At 40.3% G+C, this 23,771-nt stretch overlaps 1 long non-coding RNA gene across 1 annotated transcript; it reads left to right on the top strand.

The window, feature by feature from the left end:
* Positions 1-6,221: 6,221 nt before the first annotated feature.
* Positions 6,222-19,255, top strand: LOC101681323. Its single transcript, XR_200883.3, has 3 exons — positions 6,222-6,320; positions 16,686-16,790; positions 17,905-19,255. It is a non-coding gene; the product is annotated as an uncharacterized LOC101681323 (long non-coding RNA).
* Positions 19,256-23,771: the final 4,516 nt, after the last annotated feature.

Raw genomic sequence — 23,771 nt, 5'->3', positions numbered from 1 at the left:
ATGTCATCACCGAGGCCACAATGGTAGGTTCTTACAGATTTTTTTTTGTATTTATTTATGTGAGAGAGAGAATGAGAGAGAGAGAGAGAGAGAGAGCGTGAGAAGAGGGAAGGTCAGAGGGAGAAGCACACCCCATGCTGAGCAGAAAGCCCAATGCGGACCTCGATCCTGGAACTCCAGGATCATGACTTGAGCCGAAGGCTGTCACTCAACCAACTGAGCCACCCAGGTGCCCTTGTCAGGCATTCTTTTAAGCATTTTTAATATATATATTCCCTGGTGTATCCCTCACCACAATTTTAGGAATATATTCTTTAATCTGGTAAAAAGAGAGTGAAAGAATCACCCAGCTAATAAATGGCAGAGCTAGAATTTGAACCTGGAGTATGTCTATGACAGTGGGAGTGAGAGAAAAGAGGTGGAACTTCTAGGAAGTTCCAGTTGGTGAGAAGGGGGAGAGGGAAGGTAACTAGGTCTTCAATCATACCTAGGTTCCAGATGTGGCTATATGATCAACTCTTCCCTCACACCTGTTCTCTTCTACATTCTGTCACCTAAGTGGTTGTGCAGCCAATGTTCCAAGGCCTGGCCTCTTCCAAAAGCCCTTTATATTAGGGAGTATCAAAGCCATTGTTTGTATAGGGGTTTAACATCTAGACTCTGGAGTAATCCAGATAACTGGATTTGTTTCTCTGCTTTCCCAATTTTAATTCCCTTCTATTCCTGGCATGATTGGTGGGCCAGCAACAGCAACTAATCAAAAATTCAGAATCTCGAGCCCCATCCCAGACTTCCTTAATCAGAATCTGCCTTTTACTGGATGAGTCTGACATATACAAGTTGATTTGTGGTGCATTAATATTTGAGAGGGTCGTTCTTCCCACATAACTTTGAGCAAATCATATAATGCTGGCTTTATTCCCCCCCCCTTTTTTTTTTTACTTTTTGCTTGTTTGTTTGTTTATTTGGCTCCAACAAGTTCTAGGTCCTTAGCAAAGCTACCCACCCTGAATGGGATGGTCTGATGGGCCTGTAACAGAGTTGGCATTCAGGAGCTTCATCCTGCCATTATCCTCTCCTAGCTTTGGTAAGAGCATTGCAGCTGCTACACATGTGTAATCTATATTTTGTCACTCACCACCATCCTGAAAAGGGCCTAGGAAGTACCCTCAGATAGTGAAATATCTTACTGACAGCAAGTGAGTAAAGCCAGGTTAATTCTCCCAAGGACTTATGATGCAAACTACTTGCTTAACAAGTTTTTTCAAAAGGAAAATCTTGTAAATGGTCATTTCTGAAAGGCTGTTCCTGAGCCTATGCCTGAAGACAGAGCATATGAATTCTCATGATAAATTCATTGTAAAATACCCACTATAATTTATTTTGGGGTAGTGAAATAGATTGTAAAAATGGGCATGCTTTCCACCTCTTTGGCATGTAGTTTTACAACTCCCTCCATCAAGAGGTGTGCTCTTTCTCCTAGTCTTTGGATCTGAACTGGCCTGGTGATGTGCTTTGGCCAATGAATATGGCAGAAGTTATGAAGTGCCAGTTCTGAGCTTTTACTCATTCTCTTTTGGGGCCTTGCCCGGCCCCTGTGTAAACAAGCTGAGGCTAGCCTGCCAGAGGATGAGAAACCATGTGGAGCAGAGACAAACTATTGCAGTTGAGGCCATCCTAGATCAGAAGAACTGCCAACCTGCAGGTGAAGTGTAGACTCATGAGCCATACTTAACTGTTATTATTTTAAGCCTGGGCTTAAACACTGACAAAATGTTTACAACAAAATAGTGTAAAACTAATGAAAGCAGTAATAAAATCTGTCACTGAGCTTTTGGGTGATCAATTATGAAGCAATGGCTGATAGCCTCCAATGACAAGAGTTTTTTTTTTTTTTTTTTTTTTTTTTTTTAAATAGATGGTGCTTGCTGAGAAGGCTGAGCAATGCCATGCACCAGCATCTTGCATATTTTCCTCTCTTCATCTCTCCATCTACAAAGCCTATCATTTTATTGAACATTTACTCAGCAGTGTTTTATAGGTCATAAAGCTTAATCCTTATATCTACCATATGAGATATATCTTATTTCCATTTGATGGGGGAAATAACCTGATTCTTAGAAGGATTGGGAGAATTGATCAAGCCTAAGGTCAGAGCTGAGATTTGACCTCAGGTCTGATCTGCATCCTATACCTGCATTTTTCCCCATGGCTTATTATTTTCCTGGCCAGTTTTCAAGAGAGGTGCTTTCATGCCTTAATTTTGGAAAAGAACTTTCAGGGGGTTTAAATAACTTATCCAATTAATAAATGAAGAGTTGGTTTTGAACCTAGGATTCACTGACTCTAATACCTGCATTCACTGAGGTTCATTATTAAGAAATATATCCTAGGGGTGGCTGGGTGGCTCAGTGGGTTAAGCCGCTGCCTTCAACTCAGGTCCTGATCCTGATCAGGTCCTGGGATCAAGTCCCGCATCAGGCTCTCTGCTCAGCAGGGAGCCTGCTTCCCTCTCTCTCTCTGCCTGCATCTCCATCTACTTGTGATCTCTCTCTGTCAAATAAATAAATAAAATCTTAAAAAAAGAGAAATATATCCTAAATGGAGACGAACATGTTTATATCCATGCTAGAATCATGTTATTACTTTGTTTTAGAAACTTGTTCTGCTCTGCTTGAATGTGTTTTAAAAGTCATGTTTTGCAAACCCCAAATTGTAACAGAAAGCAGGTTGTAAAGGAACTGGGGAGAGTTATTGCCCAGAATAAACAGCTGGGAAGCATTTCAGTGTCAATCTTATTATTGCTTTTAAATTAGCAGTGACTTCAAAAGCCTTTGAAGTAGCTGGCAGGGAATGCTTGGATTGGGGAAAACAATCACTAGAGGGTATTCTCAGCAGGCATGTGCTTTATGAATGTTCCTCCTCTTTATGCCTTGGCACTGAGAAAGGTTGGAAAAGAGGTAGTGGGATATTAGCAGGAAGCTTCTAGCTGATGTGAATTGCCAGGAAGACCCAATTAGCCTGTCCCTCTCAGTAGCAAAAACCCAAGCAGAAGGAATAAATTATTTGTGGCAGTGGTCAAAGCTGCTGACAACTTCAGAGACCACCCATGAGGTCTTTCCATGTCAAGCTGACTGGAAGGACCTGAGAAGCTCTAACCTCAGGGACTTGATGGATTCTAACATGAGAGCAGAGCTAAGTTAAATTAAATGGTAGCTCATAATACCTGGAGAAGAAGTGTCAAGATATGCTTGTTTCCTATCATGAATATCTGCATGAAGACTTTCACTGGTCATCCTCTAAGACTGGTTTTAGAGTTTACTTTGAAAACTCTGACATGTTCTGAGACTTCTCTCTATCCAAATAAAACTCACTCATTTCTCCATCCATCCGTTGGTCCATCTGTCCATCTATCCATCCATCCAGCCAGTGTTTGAAGACTTCCTATTTTGTGTCTGATGTTATTAGACCTTAAGGATACTGACAATGTTAAGTAGATAATAAGAACCGCCCCCACCCACCATGATGCTTAAGTCTTGAGAAGAGGGTAGAGACTTCCCAAAAAGCAGACCAAGAATGTGCCTGGGCACCAAAAAGGGAGTACCAAGAAATTGTTAGGAAATAATCTGATATTTTTACATATACACAAATATTTTATCAACATAAGAAAACATCACAACTGACTTGAGCTTCCTACATGTATTTATAGCATAGGAATTTTTTTATGTTGATTTAGATATCAGAAGTGAAACCATGATCTTTTCCAGACTTGGGGTATCAAAAGGTCATTTATTATCATAAAGAGGAAAACATGAGTACTTATGTTAAGTGCTCTAATAAGGAATGCTTGTGAGCGGTGAAAGAAACCAGAAAAAAGTGTTAATCAACCTTGAAACTGGTGTGAGTGTGTGTGTGTGTGTGTGTGTGTGTGTGTGTGTGTGTGTGTGTGTGGGCATGCACGCGCACGATGGAGGGTGGTCAGGGAAGTCCAGTGGAGAAGTTATGGTTCCCTCCTGTCTGCTCTCATAGTCCCTAGGTCATACATCTATTTCAGTTCCTGCCTTGATCAATCACCTACGTGCCCATTTGTAGCAGATTCTATAGTGTCTCACCTATAACCTGTTGGCACCCATTATTCTAGTGCATGCCCATAACATTCTACTATAGGCATCTGCAACTTTCTGCCTGAGTGGTTTTATGCATGATGGGAAACCAGAAGTGCAAGAGGGTTAGGATCCCTGGGAGCACCCTCACCTCAACTAAAGATGAATGGGAGTAAGGTGATAGGTAGCACAACTTTATCATCCCTAGGTAAGATCTCTTAAAAGTTCTGAAGCACATCCCCAATTTCTCATGCAAGGATGATCCCAGCATTAGTCAGCATGATAACACAGCCTATATCACCTTCCTTTTGGGGACAGTCTCACTTACCTACTCCTCTACCAGTTGTTCTGAGGTTATGTACAGATAAATCTCTTGCATCCCTATCCTGGTCTCAGAGCTAGGTTCTGGGAGAAGCAAAGTCAGAACAATGACTTTCTTCTCCTCTCAGACCAGGCTTGGGGCAGCACAAAGCCTGAAACATAGTTGGACTTCATAAATCTTGAACAAGTGAATCAATGAATAAATAAATGAATGGTGAAGTATGAATGATGATGGCAGACTTCCACCCTTTGTTGTTTTATGAAACTCAAATGAATCTCATTATAATGGTTTTTGGGAGGAGGAAAATATAATCTGTTTGGGAGGTAACTGACAGGTGATTTGGCTTCTGAGAAATGGGAGACACTAGTCTGGGCCTGGAGGAAAAAGATGAAGCTGTGTTGATGGCTTCTCCTCTCTTCCCTAGCGGGGATTACCCTCCCCTACTGTACCTACAGACATACCAATAACAGCCTACCTTCCCTTATTTTGACAAGATTCAGATTCAAAGATTTCTTGGGAAATGGGTCCTCAGGATAAAATCTAAGGAGACCTAATAAATCCAATGTAGTCCTCACAAAAGTGGTGGTATTTATTTATTCATGTATTCAGTTCATTTGTCTGTAAATTTATCCATTAAGTAATTTACTTATTCATTAATTTGGTCATTCATTAATTGATTCCTTTCCTCCCTCCTCGCTAACTTGAAAATTGTGGTTCAGAAGATCTGGTAATGAAGCACATGGTCCCTAGAGACTGAATACCTCGAATGGCATGCTGGCTGTTTGACCTTGGGCAAGCTACTGAACTTACCTCTGCTTTAATTTCTTCATTTGTAGAATGGGGATAAATGATACCCCTGGTTGAGAAGGTTAAGTGATTAGTGGTTTATGTGAAGTACTTAGAACAATCTCACATATAATCAAAGTCATAGCAATGCCCATTATCTGTTTGGACTGTGCTTTCCCCCTTCTTCTCTTACAACAACTCTAACATAGCCTCCACCCTGACACCTAATTAGATTAGTAGCAGCACCCACATGCTGTTCTTTCTTACCTCTGGTTTGTGAATAGCCAAGAGGAGGGTCAAGGTGGGGAGAGGAGAGGTCAGCTCCCTGTAGCCAGCTCTGGATTGATCAAAAGGAAAGATGAGTCCCTTTTTTACCAGAAATGGAAATCAGAATGTGTACAGAAAGGTGTAGTCCACTATAGCAGGAACCAAATTCCCATAATTCATATTTCATTAACACTTTACAGTTCAATATGCATGTTGAAAGAGACCCAGACTACAAATGAACATTACTATGGTTCATAAGAAAGTGTAGGATGATCTATGGACATGTACATTGTGAAAATACCAACAATTCGACTAGATTAGGAAGCACTGGAGGGTAGTGCTTACGAGCGTGGATTCTGCTGCTTAAATGCCTGCGTTGAATCTCTACCCTATTATTTTTGGTTGACTGAGGTTAATGTGCCTCAGAATTCACATATGTAAAGTGAAGATGGTACAAAGTGCATGTGCCCTAGGGTTGTTGGGATAGCCAAATGTGCCCATCAATGCATGGAATTAGAGTAGTAACAACTCCTTGTAGCTATAAAGTACTTGTGTGCCCAGCACTGTTCTAAGAATTCTCTGTTCATAGGAGTGGGCATAAACTGGATGCTTGCTTCAGTTTGGCAGTAAACACCTAAAAAACCAGCAACTTAGATAAGGTAGAAGTTTATCTTTGTTTTCATCAGAGACCTAGACTCCTTCATTGTCAAGTACTTCATTATTCAAGAACTATTTTCTATCCTCCAGGTTACCTCATGTTCCATGGAGCTCCAGCTATCAGAACCATATCTCAGGCATCAGGAGAAAGAAAAGGTGATGGAGAAAAGGGATGCTCCTTCAATGTAAGTCAGCTCTCCTTAAGTAGTTTTCCCAAAGGCTCCCCACACTGTTTAAGTTTACATCTCGTTGAAAAGAACTTAGTCGCTTTGTATTACCCAGCTGCAAGGTAGATAAGGAAATGTAGTGGATCTCAGCTGAGCCTTCCAATGAGACTGAAGCCCGAGATGATACTTCAACTGCAACCCTGAAAGAATCCTGGATCCAAAGGGATCCAGCTTAAATGTGCTTGAGTTCCTCAACCACAAAAAATAGGTGATAACAAATGGTTGCTGTTTCAAGCTGCTAAGTTTTGGGGGTAGCTGATATGTAACAATAGAGAATTAGTACATAAACATTATTGAGATTTCCTGTTTTTCTATTTTAAATGTTATAGCCTCAGTGAGTGTGTGGTCTGTGTTCCAACGACCAGTAGGCAGTAAGTTGGCGAAATGCTTTGCCACCTCATAGCATGGGACACCAGATTTCTTACCTGCAATATCCTCTGATAAATGAATTCAGTAAAGTTTCAGGATATAAAATATATGTACAGAGATCTGTTGTATTTCTACACACCAATAATGAAGCATCAGGAAGAGAAATGAAATATCCTTAATGTTTGCCTCTAGTGCCTTATCCAATGTCATATTTTAGATTCTATTTCTTGTAGTACCTCTCTTGCAAGAACTAAATTCTGCATCACTTAAGATAGGTCCAGCCACAGAAATTCCAAAATCAGAGTCAGGTACACATTGAAGAAGTTTATTTTAGTTTCATATAAAAGAAGTCTAGTAGTAGCTAGTATAAGACTACTTTAGTTGTTCTGTATTCATCAGTGTCCCATGTTCCTTTCTGCTCTAAGACCTTTTGGTATTCATCATAAAGACCACCACATGGTCCAAAATGGCTGCCTTAGCTCTACGCACCATATCTTTATTCCAAGCCACAGAAGGATGAAACAGGTAATTAAGTCATCTTAGCTAAATCAGTTAAACGTTAAAGACTCCCAAGCAATGTTTTCGATAAGGTATTTGTGTAATAGACAATAGGGTATTTAGAAAGTAGACGACCTTGTAGGTCATTTACTCCAATGTTTCCCAAACTATGCATTTTGATTCCTCTTTCATGATTTTTGCTATACTTGTATGTCATCCATATAAGTGATTATTTCATATTGAATCATGTAGTGAAAAAGTTATTTCCTTACAATTGCATACCATCTATACTATTTTTACATAATGTTTTTTTAAATCAACTTATATTTAAAAAATTAAGTATATATTTATAAATAAAATTTTCAGTTTGAAAGTAGTGCTTCCATGAAAGTTGTAGAAAGTACATAAAATAAGAATATGAAATAAAGTTATGCAATTATACATGGAAACCACATCAGCCAAAATAAGCTCTGAGCCATTGGTCTGTCCCTTTTTTATCAAAAAATGAAGTTTAGCAAACTGTCCATTATGGATCTCTCCTGAGTGAAACGAGATTGTAAGGAGAGTGATTTTCTCAATACACTATTCAATATAATTTTAATGTCCTGTGTACCACCAAACTAGTCTGAATTTTACTAGAGATCTATGATCTACATTTCGGGACACACTTGTTCATTCTTTTGACAAATGAGTGAACCAATTTTCCAGAGGCCCTGTGTGATTCTCTGTTTTCCCCTTGGCATTCTGTGATGCTTGTTAAGACTATATTGACTGATACCACAGTCAGGTGGTTTAGGGTTTATGCCTGCCTGCTAGACTGTGAGCTCTCAGATGGCTGAGCCGGATTGGCCTGTGATTCCTGGGGTGAGGCCCAGAGGGCCTGCCCACAATCAGTGCATTTAGTGGGTTGGAGCAAATGGAATTGCCCAAGAACATACAGCTTATGTGCAAGGATGGAACTGGGGTCTATAACTTCTGGGCCCTTTATCAAACAGTACTTTCTAGTTAGGTTTCTAGAGAGACAGACAGAGATCAAAAGGATTTAAAATAAAATGCTGCTTTTTTTTTTTTTAAGATTTTATTTATTTATTTGACAGACAGAGATCACAGGTAGGCAGAGAGGCAGCCAGAGAGAGAGAAAGGGAAGGAGGCTCCCTGCTGAGCAGAGAGACTGATGCGGGGCTTGATGTAGGGCTCGATCCCAGGACCCTGGGACCATGGCCTGAGCCGAAGGCAGAGGCTTTAACCCACTGAGTCACCCAGGCACCCCAAGTGCTGCTTTTTATTTGGAAAAAAAAAATCAAGGTTACTCTTGCTTGCTCTTGTATAAAATAGTAGGTTAAAAACCCATAGTGATTTTTTGGAACAGTTTTAGGAGAATAGGAATTAGTTCTTCTTTAAATGTTTGGTAGAATTCCCCTGGGAAGCCGTCTGGCCCTGGGCTTTTGTTTGTTTGGAGATTTTTAATGACTGTTTCAATCTCCTTACTGGTTATGGGTCTGTTCAGGCTTTCTATTTCTTCCTGGTTCAGTTGTGGTAGTTTATATGTTTCTAGGAATGCATCCATTTCTTCCAGATTGTCAAATTTATTGCCGTAGAGTTGCTCATAGTATGTTCTTATAATAGTTTGTATTTCTTTGGTGTTAGTTGTGATCTCTCCTCTTTCATTCATGATTTTATTTATTTGGGTCCTTTCTCTTTTCTTTTTGATAAGTCGGGCCAGGGGTTTATCAATTTTATTAATTCTTTCAAAGAACCAGCTCTTACTTTCGTTGATTTGTTCTATTGTTTTTTTGGTTTCTATTTCATTGATTTCTGCTCTGATCTTTATGATTTCTCTTCTCCTGCTGGGCTTAGGGTTTCTTTCTTGTTCTTTCTCCAGCTCCTTTAGGTGTAGGGTTAGGTTGTGTACCTGAGACCTTTCTTGTTTCTTGAGAAAGGCTTGTATCGCTATATATTTTCCTCTCAGGACTGCCTTTGTTGTGTCCCACAGATTTTGAACCGTTGTATTTTCATTATCATTTGTTTCCATGATTTTTTTCAATTCTTCTTTAATTTCCCGGTTGACCCATTCATTCTTTAGAAGGATGCTGTTTAGTCTCCATGTATTTTGGTTCTTTTCAAGCTTCCTTTTGTGGTTGAGTTCTAGCTTTAGAGCATTGTGGTCTGAAAATATGCAGGGAATGATCCCAATCTTTGATACCGGTTGAGTCCTGATTTAGGACCGAGGATGTGATCTATTCTGGAGAAGATGTGGTATATATACACAATGGAATACTATGCAGCCATCAAAAGAAATGAAATCTTGCCATTTGCGACAACATGGATGGAACTAGAGCGTATCATGCTTAGCGAAAGAAGTCAAGCAGAGAAAGACAACTATCATATGATCTCCCTGATATGAGGAAGTGGTGATGCAACATGGGGGCTTAAGTGGGTACGAGAAGAATAAATGAAAGAAGATGGGATTGGGAGGGAGACAAACCATAAGTGACTCTTAATCTCACAAAACAAACTGAGGGTTGCTGGGGGGAGGGGGTTTGGGAGAAGGGGGTGGGATTATGGACATTGGGGAGGGTATGTGCTTTGGTGAGTGCTGTGAAGTGTGTAAACCTGGTGATTCACAGACCTGTACCCCTGGGGATAAAAATATATGTTTATAAGAAATAAAAAATTATTAAAAACAAACAAATAAATAAATAAATAAATAAAACCCATAGTGATTCTAAAAAATAAAAAATTAAAAAAAAGGTTGTACATTTCAGAATGTATGTAATCCTGTCTTCTTGAATGTGAGGTGGAAATATTAACATGCTTCTAATGAATATAATAAGACAATAGAGGTGGGATTATTTTTTTTCCCTCTGAAATTAGATTATATAAAGACTGTGGTTTCCTCCTTCCATGTTAGTCACTCTAGTTGCCTCTTAAATTGCTTCTACTTGAGGATGTCAAGTGCCTTGTGTTGAGACAGCCATTTGTGTCTCTTCACTTGCCAGCTCCTGATATGTATCCTTTATAATAAAACTTGTCATTAATATAAAAAAAAACCCATAGTGATTCAAAGTAGAAATCTCAGAGAAATGTTGTTCAATAAAATTATTGTTGTTGTTGGTGGTGATAGTAATAATTAATAAAAGATAGCTGCCATTTACTAAACATTTTCTAGACACCAAGTACAATTTAATGAGCTAAATAATTATTGAATTTTCTCATGAGCTAGATAATTATTATTCCCATTTTATCAGAAAAAACTGAAGTATCGAGTGGTCTTTAGCCAGCACATAAGATACAACAGCCAGTAAGTGATGGGCAAGTCTGCATTTGATGAGTCTACCTCTTTAGATCCTCTAGTTCTCACCTGAGTTTTTGTTCAAGGGCTCCTATAGCAACAAGCTCAGCAGGAGTTCCACCAACTTTTGGCAGGTGAGATCTGCCAGTACCACACTTGGGCACCCTGTGCAGTTTGCCTATTGCCTCCTGTCCTGGGATCTCTGTGGCCTTGAATCTGCAGTACCCTTAGTCACCTGGGCATATGTAGCTCAGAAGAAGTGGGGAATTAGTTCTGTATGGGTTAAACACTTGATCTGTGGGAGATGGAACCAAATGGTTTGATTCCACCCCTCTTTGATTCCCCTGGTTAGGCTGTGCAGAGCTCATTTTATATTCAGACAACCTGTTGCACCTGGTTGGCAGGTGAACCTAGTGGCAGCCAACTTGATAAAGTATTTTTCTTGGCCCACCCTCCTGTTTCTTTCACTTCTGCTCTCTTAGGTCATAGTAAAGAAATATCATGTAGGACCTTACTTTTGGCTCATTTGCATCAGCTCAGATCTGTCTGATTCCAATGCCTATGCCTAGTATGCTGAGTTATATTGGTCTATATAAGAATCTTCAAGATAGTCTAATTTCCTGGTGAGATGTCCATGCCTTTGATATCTTAATGATATGGTCCTCCCCCTTCCCCGCTCTCTGCCTCAAATGTTGATATTCTTTGAGTTCTATTTACCACGTTCTGTTCTGTTTCTGGCCCTTTGCATTTGCTTTCTCTTTGGAGAGTGCTCTTCTTCTCCTTTTTTCTTATTCTTTACAGTTTCCTTTTCTGGCTAACATACACTCATCTTTAGAATTCAGTTCCAATGGATTTTCTTATCTACTTGGTCCCCTCAGTCTTCTCTCAGTGGGTATTAGCTCTCTGTTTCCTATACTTTACTTTTATACACCTACCTTCATGCCATTATCTGTTTTTCCAGGAGTCCCCAGCTCTTTGAAGATAGGAGTGGTGTCCTATTGACATTTCTGTCCCTAATGTGATTGTGGCACCTTCCATAGTCTCAGCTAAGTGAAGGTCATGGTGGAGTGGCCAAGGATACAGGAATGTTGTCAGATGGCCTTGGAACTCCACTCCTACTCTGACACTTACAGTCATGGACATCTGAGCATGTTGCCTAAAAGCTGGGACCTTCAGTTTCCTAATCTTAAAAAGGGGAAAACCATAGTAGCTATGATGCAACATTCTTATAAGAATTAAATGGCTTAAAAAATATTGAATTTAGTTAGATAAAAATAAATGTAAGGTACTATTATCAATGGTAAGGTAATTTATTATTCCACCGAAAACGATGAAAAGTAATTAGAGAAGCAAAGTTAGACTATTTGCCACCTAGATCCAAACACAGGTTTAATGAATGCCCTCAAGTTTTTTAGGCACCCCAGAGGCTCAGCTCAGGCCCAAAAGCTTATGGGCTACATGGTACACACAGTTTTATTAGACACCCACCACATACTAAGACCTATCTGCAGGTCTAGAGCATTAGGAATGGTAATACACAGGGACTGTCCTCAGAAAGTTCAAAGTCTGGCGAAGTTGTGACCTCAAAGTCTCTGATTTTATATCATGACCAAATTCCCTCTAATCTTGAAGATAAATGCATTTTTCTTTTTCATAAAAGTATTTACTGTGTATATACTATGTTCTCAACCCTGGGTAGGTGGCAGGGACACAGCAGTGAATTTATACTTTGATTTTTTGAAGTTTATCTACACTGGGAAAGACAGACAAAAGCACACATGCATACACAAATAATAGGAAAAAAGTGGGTGTTCAAACATCGACAAGAGAATTCCAAAAAGAGACATCAGATTATGCAAAGGGATGGGGATGTGGAGATCATGGCATGATCTTAGACCAGGACTGATATGACAGCATAGATCCTGGGGTAGGAAGGTTGGTGAGGCTGGAGAGACAAGCTGAGAACAGAATGCCAAGGGCTGTCCTACTAGTCAGGATTCTTTTTCATCACAGAAATCCAACCAAAGAAGTGAAATGGGGTGCATTTATGTGGCAAAGCTTGGGTGTGGGCAGAACAGGGCATGACTCCAGAGAAACTGGCCCAAGGTTAAAGATGCTTTATTGTTGAGATGGAATTTCCTCATGTGATAAGGAACACGATATATAGATAAATTTATTTCTTTCCAAAATAATGACTTTAAATAAAAGGGACTCCTCTGTTGAAAAGAGTAGGTCCCAGGGAACACTGATTGGCTTTACTTGAGTCCTGTGATCTTCCTGGATCACCAGTCACAGGGACTAGGAGATGGGAAATCTAATTGGCTTGACTTGGGTCACTTGCCTGTCTCTATCTGTAGTGGGGTCAGGGTCTGTTTACAGAAGGAGCTGAAAGAATCATGCCTAGATCCAAATCAAATAATACCCCCAGTGTCTTGAATGCAACCCCAGGGAGTTTGAGTTGCATCTAAGGGTGGAAAAATAATTTTTAGATCTTAAGTAATAAGATGAAATGGTCAGATATGTGTTGAGAAAGACTACCTCAGGCAGAGGGTAGAAAGATGGCTGAGTAAGTGGAGCAGATACAAGTCAGAAGACCCATTGTGATACTAATGTCATAATGCCACAGTCCAAGTAAGGCCTTAGAACAAGAGCTGGTGCAAAGTTGCAGAGTGTGGGTGGATAAAGGAGAGAACACAGGGGATTGATAATCCATTTCAAGTTCCAACTGGAGACAGATGAAAGCATTGGCCACTGTTGTATGAATTGTTGACAAGGTGAATTATTGATATGGTCTCTCTAGAAGTCATTCTGGTTTAGCAGTTGGCCAGATTGCTAGACTGTGTTTTTACTGAAGTTAAACTTGGGCAAGGTGAAGAAAACCTGCCTTTTCTGATTAGGATTTTAATTTAATAAATATTGGGTAGCCACCATGTGCCATGTCTGAGGCCTGTTTGTATTTTTCAAGGTGAATAAAACAAGTCCCTGCAAGAAAAATGCAACATAATAATCCTATGTTTGGAAAGAATATATTGTATTTCCACCCATTATCTCCCTCAGTCTTTACCATTGGCCTACAGGGTAGCATGAAAAACATTCTGACCTCTATTACACACTTCCCAGGAGAAGTGAACTGACTTTCTCAGCCCCCACATGAAAGTCCTCCTCCGTTCTGTCCACTCTAATTTGAAACCCATGGATTCTGTCTCTTTATTATGCCACAGGAACTGAGGGACTCCCCCAGGCATCTGTGGAATGGTAAAGGCTGAATAATAGTCTCTCTGAGAAGTGTTTGTTGTGTGAATACTTCCACTGTGGCTGGTTTCAAATGATCAATGTTGTTTGCATGCTGAGTTGGAAAGAGATGCATGCAAGGAGTCTCTTCAATCTGAGGGTTCAAATGTCTCATCAGCCAGACTGCAACCTAGGTCCTGGAGGGGAGGGGAATGGAGAGGAAGGGAGAATGGAAAGCCAGAATCTTGGAGTTTGGTCTGCATGGTCTGTTGTGGGCTGAATTGTGTCTCCCACAAAATAGATGTTGAACTCCTAACCCCAGGACCTCAGACTGTTATCTTATTTGGAAATGGGGTCATCGTAGACATAATTAGTTAAAATAAGATTGTACTGCAGTAGGGTGGGCTTCTAATCCAAAATGAGTCATGTTGTTATGAAGAAGACAGCCATGTGAAGACACTGGGACACCAGGGGAAGGTTATGTAAGGATGAAGTCAGATACTGGAATGGTGTATTTACTGGCTGGGTAACTGCTCCTGAGGCTACTAGAAACTGGAAGAAGCAAGAATGGATTGTCTACTAGGGGTTTCAGATGGAACATGGCCCTGCCAACACCTTGATTTTAGGCATCTAGCCTCCAGAACTGTGAAACAATACATTTCTGTTGTTTTAACTTGCCCAGTCTGTAGCATTTTGTTACAGCCATCCTAGGAAACTATGACCTCTGTGTGTTCCTGTACCCTACACCACGTGGTTTGAAGTATGACTGCCCTTGGGCAAAATCCCACTGTGTTTGTGTTCTATGGATCTAGTGTTCTTTCATTCCACCCCTCCATTTGGATCAGAGTACAGGAGTATAGCACAATGAACTAAAATAGAGGAGAGCCTGTTGGTTTAGGGAGGTAAGAAAGTTATCATATCAGGTATAATTAGTTGACTATGCATAGGTATCAGGTGCTATACTAGGTGTTTTTCATGTATTGCCACATTTAATTAATCTTCACAATAACCATATGAGTAGGCATAATTGTACTTATTTTACAAGTGGGGAAATTGAAACTCAATGATACTAGGTCACAGAGCTGGATAAGGACTGCGGGGTTGTCAGTTTAGGTGTGTTAGGTGTGTTAGACTCAAGACTCTGCACAACATCTTAGCTCTCCTACCTGTGGCCTGTTTATGGAAGTCTCAGTGGGCTACAGCTGCACTAATACCTCAAGGATTGACCCTTCTGGACCCAGAGGTAAGAAAGGATCTGAGGATAGGGGAAGAAGATGGAGGATGGTTAGAGAAATCAGGTCAGTTGAGTGAGTGACCTTGGATCCCCTTGGTGAGTTCATCTACATCTAGTGGTCACCATTTCCATGTGGCAATAATAATGACAGACCCACAATTATATTATAATAATCTTAATCCCTTATGTGTAGATAGCATTGAACAGCTGTGAGAGCTCTCACAAGCTCTCTGGCTCTGAAGCCAGGCATAACTGTGTTCATATTCCAGACCTGAAATTTACCAGTGGTCTCATCTTGAGCAAGTTGCTTAATCATTCATGAGTGTGAATTTACTTCCCCACCTCTTAGGGATGTTGGAGGGATTAAATGAGGTAGAGTAGGAATAGTATACAGTAGACAGTAAGGGAGCAACTTTACTCCCTCTGTTCTTATGAGAAAGGGTTTTCCTCAATTATTCTGGCCTCCCAATCCACTGTTACCTTCTCCATGAAATGTGTTGTTTCCTGATTCATGTTTCCTGATTGAGAGAAATAAATTTATCAAAAGTTCCAGGCATGTGCCTCAGTTCTCTCTATTTATCCTGAAGCAATTCTATGTTACTCTGTATTTGTCATGTTTACATCCCTCTTATGGGTTGAATTGCGTCATCAAAAATATATATATATTTTGAATTCTTGACCCCTAGTACTTGTGAAAGTTACCTTATTTGAAAATAGATCTTTGCAATTATGCTGAGTAAAATAACTCAAGCAGAGAGAGCCAATTATCATATGGTTTCACTTATTTGTGGAGCATAACAAATAACATGGAGGACATGGGGAGATGGAGAGGAGAAGGGAGTTGGGGGAAATTGGAAGGGGAGATGAACCATGAGAGACTATGGACTCTGAAAAACAATCTGAGGGATTTGAAGGGGTGGGGGGTGGGAGGTTGGGGGTACCAGGTGGTGGGTATTGGGGAGGGCACGGATTGCATGGAGCACTGGGTGTGGTGCAAAAACAATGAATACTGTTATGCTGAAAAGAAATAAAAAAAGAAAAGAAAAAAAAAGAAAATAGGTTTTTGCATATGTACTCAAATTTAGATGAAGTCATTAGGATGGGTCTTAATCCAATATAACTTTTTTTTTTTAAGATTCTAATTATTTATTTGAGAGAGGTGGGGAAGGGGAAAGGAGTACGGAGAAGCAGACTCTCTGGCTAAGCAGGGAGTCCAACCCAGGGCTCAATTCCAGGACCTTGGGATCATGACCTGAGCTGAATGAAGGTAAACACTGAACCACCCAGGTGCTCCTTTATAAGAAAAGAGAAACACTACACGAAGAGCACGCAGGAGGCAATGTCGTGTGACTATGGAGACCAAGACTGAAATGCTGCAGGTACAAGCCAAGGAATTCCTGGTGCTATTGAAAATAAGGAGATTTATTATCATCTCTATTCTGAGGTGAATAAGAGTAGACAGGGAGGAGGTTAAGGGAGGTGCCTGGGTGACTCAGTTGTTTAAGCAACTGACTCTTGGTTTTGGTTCAGGTCATTATCACAGGGTCCTGGGACCAAGCCCTGTGTCTCATGTTGGGCTCTATGCTCAGTGGGGAGTCAGCTGGAGATTCTCTCTCTTCCTCTGCCTCTGCCCCTCCCCCTGCTCATGCACTTTCTCTAAACAAATAAATACAATCTTTTTTTTTTTTTTTTTTTTAAGGAGTAGACTGAAGATTATGAAAAAGGCAGAGCTAAGACAGAGAAGAGAACCAGTATGCACTGAACACCATTACAAACATCTCATTTAATTTTGACACCTTGTATGGTGAGTGTTCTTGTTCTTACTTTCCAGGTGAGAAATTTAGTCAAAGATAATAGATTCTCAGTTCAGGGCCCCACCATGAGCAAGTGGCTGAGAAAATTTCAAACAGAGTTCCAATCATCTGCCTGTGATCTTTCTACTTTCTACAAAGTGACTGAGGCCATAGGTAAAATCATAATCAGTGCTCATTGTACTTGCTCTGAAATGAGGAGGGAGGGGAGCCTTGATTGAGCCCCCAGTGAAGTTTTAGAAAGGTAGTATAGCAGAGTGATTAGGGTGAAAGCCCTGGAGCCATCCTGCCAGAATTCCAGAGCCACCTACCTTTACGCACTGACCAGTTTGCCATGTGGCTCCATCTCTCTGGTTTGACATGTAGCAATAACAGGTACAGGGATTATAGAGCTGTTGTCAGATTAAATGACAATCACATAAAAACACTTAGAACAGAATCCGTCCCACAGGGCGAACAACATAAGTGCTTGTTGCTACGATTATTTTTTATTATCCAATATGGGACCTGTGGTAGGACCCCATTTCTACCAGAGAAGGCATAATGAGCCACCAGGACGGCTGTCTTCTATGCATGGTTCCCAGGACGTGCGGCTGCTCTGCTTGCTGCCACTGTGATTTCCAACATCTCAGCTGAGATGGGATGTTATGTTTCTAATTAGACAACTGTCTGGTGTGTGGGCTAATAGTATCTTTCACAAGGCTTTTTAGTGATACAGGGTGACTGCTGTAATGTTCATAGCCATTCATAAAAGCACAATCCAGAAGGAAAGTGCTAACATGTAATTTGCAGTCATGACTTCCAGCACTAATTCAGAAAATGCCTCTGTGGTCCCAGGGTTTGGGTCTCTGTCTGCTAGTTCTCTGAAGGGTGTTGGACACCAGTACCCTGCCCAACTGCTTTGTCTTCCCATCAGGACTGACTGCCTCTGGGGAGCTCCTTAACTTCTGAAATAAGTGTTCTAGGGTGTCCCATGTATATGCTGTCATTTGGGAAACTGTCACTTAAGGCTGTGAGGCTGTGTTGAAGCAGAGGAAGAACAAATCGAGTATAATGTGTTTTTTTTTCTTTTTCTTTTCTTTCTTTTTTTTTTTTTTTTTTTTTCAGGATGCTTACTTTGTTCTGAATTCTAGTGAGTATTTTTCTAGGACCAGAATGACTGACTTTCACCTGATGGTCAACCAAATTTTCTTTGTCTCCTGGGATGTGTTTATCAGAAAAATGGGCCAGACAGTAGACAAAGCCAGTTCAACTTTGGGGATTTTGCTCATGGATCATCATGCACAAGAGATTAGAGCACATGGATTAGAATTTTCTTTCTCAAAGGAATTATTGACCTTTCTGGCCCTGGAGAAGGACCCAAGCACATCTTTATATTTCTCTCTGCTAGGACATTCAGTTCTTGAACTTAATAATTCTAAATACAGAGGTCTCTCATTTAAATAAAAACATCACAAATCATATACAGTGTTCTGGATTTAGAGGGGATAAAGGGAATCTCCTTCGGATGTGTAATATGTTTGAGAGCTGCATTAAGATGTGAAGATATAGAAAATATGGAATAAGAACAAAAAAAGACACTCTAGAGAAAATAAAAGTCTACAAGTGTGCAGTGATCCTCAAATGAATTAATCAAGTAAAATCTATAGATTTCAAGACATGAATTTCACACAATTGATAGAAAATAGAATGAAATAGAAATTGTTACACCTGTATCCTACGCAAATAGATTAGAATGCAGACACTCACACTCACAGCCCTATCTTCCCATCTGATCACTCACACAGATGAAAGGGATCCAAAAACACTGTTTTCTCTCTCCCATTTCTTTTATCTTAATGATATGTAGTAGAAATTTTCATATTAGTACTTACTATTATTTTTATATTATTCTAGCATAGTCTTTCTAATGGTTCAAGGTATTTCATTGTATAAATGTATCTTAATGTAAATCTACAATTGCCTATAAATAAACATGAAGATTGTTTTCAGTTTGGAACATTTTACTTTTCTATTTCTTCTCCAAGCATTACTGCAATGAATATCCTTAGACATAACTTGCTGAGTGCATGTGTGTGTATGTCTGTAGAAAATATTTCTTTGGAGTGGAATTTCTGAGCTAAAGGGTATTTACTAGATACTGACCTTTTGCCAAACTGAACTTCAAAAATTTATTCCAATATATACTCCCATTACCACCATGTGGTTATATGTTTCTGCAAAATCTTGCCCACGCCATGTTTTGTAATCCTTTTAATTGTTGCCAATCTGTTAGGTAAAAATAAACAAAATATCCTGTTGTTTTAATTTGCATTTACTAAATCACTGTGTGAGGTTAAGCTTCTGTTCATATCATTCTGAGGGATTTGTTTTTCTTTTTCTGAACTGCGCTCATAATAGGTGCATCATAAATATTTGTTGAACAATTAAATAAACTGTTATGCAATTGTTCCTTTTATTAGTAGTCTGAATGAACTCTTTACAGAATAAAAACATTAACACCCTTTGATATAGTTGCTGCAAGATTTTATTTTCCTCTTTACTATTTGTTTTAATTTTGTGGGTTTTTTGGTAGGAAGTATTTAGAACTTTGGCTTTTAGTTTAATATAGTTACATTTTTTATTATTTAAAAAATAGTTTATGCTTTTTAAATTTTGCTGAAAGCTTTCTCTTATTCCTCTTAATAAACACAAGACCCTTATTATGCCTCCTTTCTGCTGCTGACATTCCTTGTGTGATCTCCAAATGGTACTGTGGTCCCCAGATTGTATTCTGTTCTTCTTGCCTACCAAACCCCTTCCCTTCTCTGCCCATATAATGGCTACTACTTGGAGAAGCAGGGGAATTTCTACTGCTCAAGGAAGCTTGCCTTTGATGAGTACTCCTAGGTATTGGTACCTGTCACTTTAATGTGTTAAGGGGCAGAGATGATCCCATGTACAAGGTATTATGGAAGCCCTGAATAAAGCCTGGGCACATACTGCAAAGTATCCTGGGTATAAAAAGTTGTTGCTGGAGAGAGTCTTAGGAGGCAGACTACGGAAGCTGATTCTTTTTTTTTTTTTTTTTAAAGATTTTATTTATTTTTATTTGACAGACAGAGATTACAAGTAGGCAGAGAGGCAGGCGGAGAGAGAGGAGGAAGCAGGCTCCCCGCTGAGCAGAGAGCCTGATGCGGGCCTTGATCCCAGGACCCTGAGATCATGACCCGAGCCGAAGGCGGCGGCTTAAGCCACTGAGCCACCCAGGCGCCCCACGGAAGCTGATTCTTGTCCTGTAGGAGCTAGAGTAGGGCTTACTGGGGCTCATGCTTTCTCTGCAGGTGATAGATTGAGATGGTGGAACAGGGACAGTAAAGCGCCTTGCTCTTGTTCAGTAGAAATTCCATTTAGATCTCTTTCTCTGTGGGTTGTTCTCCATCTGGGATTTATTATCTGTGGTTTGGGTGCCTAAGACAGATCCGGCACCTGCTGAGTTTACAGGGAAACCAGAGTGTGGCCCTGAAAAAGCAGGCTGCAGCAGACCTCCCTTTGGACCAGATTCATTGAGTCTCCAGCACACACCTCAGGCTGCCCATGGGAGCTGCTGTTGTTGCCTGCTCAGTGTACTTCAATATCTCCCTTCTTCTGATAACAGTATTCTATCATCCAAAGAGTATTTTTCTACACCTCCCACCCCCACGACCATGTTACTCATTACATGGGAGGGCAAATGACTCCATCTAGGTTAGGAATAGGCATTTTGACCAGATGCCCACAGGCACCTAGGACTCTAGGATCATTCACTATGAGGATGCTGTTATCAGAGCTCTCCCATTGCTTAGAGCTATAATATATTCCCTGTTCCAGTCTTTCTGAGGTCTGATATTGTTCATGTTTCCCACAGTATCCATCCAATAAGCACTTTTCTCCCTTTGCTTAAATTAGTTAAATTCTGTTGCTTGCTCTCTAAGAACCCTAGGGTGGAGGTGGGGGGGGAACCCAAAACAAAACAACAAAAATAAAGCAAAACAAAAACTCACCAGTGTCAGTGAGTCACATGGAGATCTGGGGCTAATCCTCTGGGGATCTCTTCCCTGGTAACTTGAAGCCATGGCACCGCTTTTTGGATTTTCAAACATCAGGTTGGGGAGACTGGGTCCTCTTCCCATATGGGAAAATTGAGTCCCCATGGAGAGTTGGAGACTTGATAGAACCAAGGAATCCAGAAATTTTTTATTTTTTTATTTTTTTGTAAGACAAACCATGGGGATTTTGCCCAAGCTGATTGGGAGCTGGTGTTCGAGACCCATGCTAGTTTCTTTGAGTAAGAGCCAGGAAGCTCTGTCATCTGGTTGTGATTACAAGGCTCAGCAGGCCCCACCAAAGGCCCTCTGGCGCCTTTCCTCTTTGGAAACACATTCAGCACATATTTAGAAACCGCACTGAGAAGCCCTTCCTGAGAAAGTGACTAAACACTGCTTAATATTCTGAAAACATAAACAGCCGCTGAGAAGCCAGTCACAAGCTGTTTAGGGAAAGCTGACATGGCTCTGGGGGGAAGCCAGCTATTGCTGGCATTTGATTGGTGGAGGTTGTAAACTTCCTTGCAATGTCAGTATTGTCAATGAATACATATTTAGCTCATTCTCCATCTTACATGCTGGAGCATTCTGGTTGGATCTGCGTCCTTCTGGACATTTTGGAGAGGTGAAGTATGCCAAGACCAGTGCTCCCTTTCCACGCTTCTCTCCAGCATCTATGTTATGGGTTGATTTATGCCTCTTCAAAAAACATGTTGAAGTCCTAATCCCCAGTGCCTCTGAATGTGCCTTATTTGGAAATAGGGTCTTTGCAGATGTAATTAGTTCGGTTAAGGCCATGCTGGATTAGGATGGGCCCTTAATCCAGTATGATTGGTATGCTTATATTAAGAGGAGGGAGAGGTCCATGGAGAGAATGCTGTGCCAAGTTATGACAAAAGCAGAGACTGGAGAGATCCAGAAGCAAGCACGGAAGGCCATGGATTGACAGCCACTACCAGAATCTAGGAAGAAGCAAGGAAAGATTCTTTCCTCTACAGGTTTCAGAGAAAGCATGGCCCTGCTGACACTGTGATTTTGGACTTGTAGCTTTCAGAACTGGGAGACAATGTCTGCTCTTTGAAGCCGCCCAGTCTGTGGTGCTTTGTTACAGTCGCCCATCTCCCCAACTTGTACAGACTATACCTCTCACCTCCATTCTTTCATTCTTTTGCTCATTAAGCATTCATTAAGCACCAACCATGTTCTAAATCTCGTATTAAGTGTTGGGGATACAGTGGTCATAGGGCACAGTTCCTGCCCTCTAGAGCTCAGCACTAGGAGTCAGGTAGACATGGACTGGCCCACAGATAAATGCTACTCTTCCTTAGGTTATTAGCATTTACTCTCCTTTACTGAACTATGAAATGTGTGTGTGTGTGTGTGTGTGTGTTGTATTTTTAATCACATTGTTGTAAAGTTTTCAAAAACTGTATTTTTCTCAACTGTTTTATCATGAAATTTTTTTGTCCATAAATGTTGCACAAACCATGCATTAATCACCTAGAAACCTACTGCCTAGATTCAATGATTTTTGACAATTTGCCGTATTTGCCTTTAAGGACCATATTTTTATTTCCTTATATATAAAGTTTACATATTGTATTCCATAAAAGGGGGAGTTTTGAAACTAACCTCTGTGAATTCAAATCCTGGCTTTACCATCTAGTTTTGCATCCTTAGATGTGTTACTGCCTTCTCTGTGCCTCAGTTCCCTCATCCATAAAATGGGAATAACAACAGGACCCAGCTTGCAGGGATGTTGTGAGGAATCAATGCATTCATATGTGAAAAGTACTCAAAATAATGCCTTTCAAGATGTAAACATTCAGTTAGTATTAGTCCTCAGAAAACAGTGGGCATCTTATTCTTACAAGTGAGGCTAGGTGGTTCTTATGGTTGTGAATTATGGGGGCTCCTGCCCTCCTTTGATGCATCGTTTGGCTTATTCTCTGTTAGGGCATGTGCACTTGCCTTGTTAAGAATATATTTCTTTGGGGCGCCTGGGCGGCTCAGTGGGTTAAGCCTTTGCCTTCGGCTCCGGTCATAATCTCAGGGTTCTGGGATCGAGCCCCGCATAGGGCTCTCTGCTCAGCAAGGAGCCTGCTTCCTCCTCTCTCTCTGCCTGCCTGTCTGCCTACTTGTGATCTCTATCTGTCAAATAAATAAATAAAATCTTTAAAAAAAAAAAAGAATATATTTCTTTTCCTGGAATTTCAGCAACTTTGGCAGGGATCTTGTTTGCTCTGCTTACCCCTGTAACTGCCAGAACTTTAAGCAGTACTTGACACCTAAGTGGGTATATAGTAAGCATTCAATAAATAGCCTACTGAGTGAGCAGGACCTAATATGCTGTTTGTTCATGCACTCGTTCTCTTACTCATTTGTCAAATGTGCATTGAGCACACCCTTGGTGTTAGTTACTTTACTATGTACAGAGCCTCCACTGGTGAATGAGACAAAGTCCCTTCCACCAAGAAACTTTATTGGTCTTGTTGATATTTTATTTTCAACTTATTTGTGGTTTTATGTATGCTTCATCTTATCAGCTACACTGTAAAAACTTGGAGAACAGAGACAATGGTTCCTATGTTTCTTTCATAGAACACGGGAGTCATGATAAGGTCACACACATTAGACATCTTTAGAGTCATGCAAACATAGGAAGAGATTACAACTCTTTCATTATGCTGACAATGAAAGTTTTACTTCATCTATTTTTTTTCTCAATATCCTTGTTTTTCAAGTAGGAAAACAATGCATCAGGCTAATGCAAGAATTGAATGAAATACTTCACAGAACTGGTATGTAATGTCTATTATCAGTGGTATGAGAATTGTAAGGAAGAACTATTTCTTGTTTCTCCCCATCTTCTGAATATTAACATTTATGCTTCTTCACTGAACTATACTC

Source organism: Mustela putorius, unplaced genomic scaffold (assembly GCF_011764305.1).
Source record: "Mustela putorius furo isolate JIRA1106 unplaced genomic scaffold, ASM1176430v1.1 tig00000083_pilon_pilon_pilon, whole genome shotgun sequence".
NCBI classification, from domain to species: domain Eukaryota; kingdom Metazoa; phylum Chordata; class Mammalia; order Carnivora; family Mustelidae; genus Mustela; species Mustela putorius.
The sequence above is the reverse complement of the archived record's forward strand: the minus strand, read 5'-3'. Positions and strand labels throughout refer to the sequence as shown.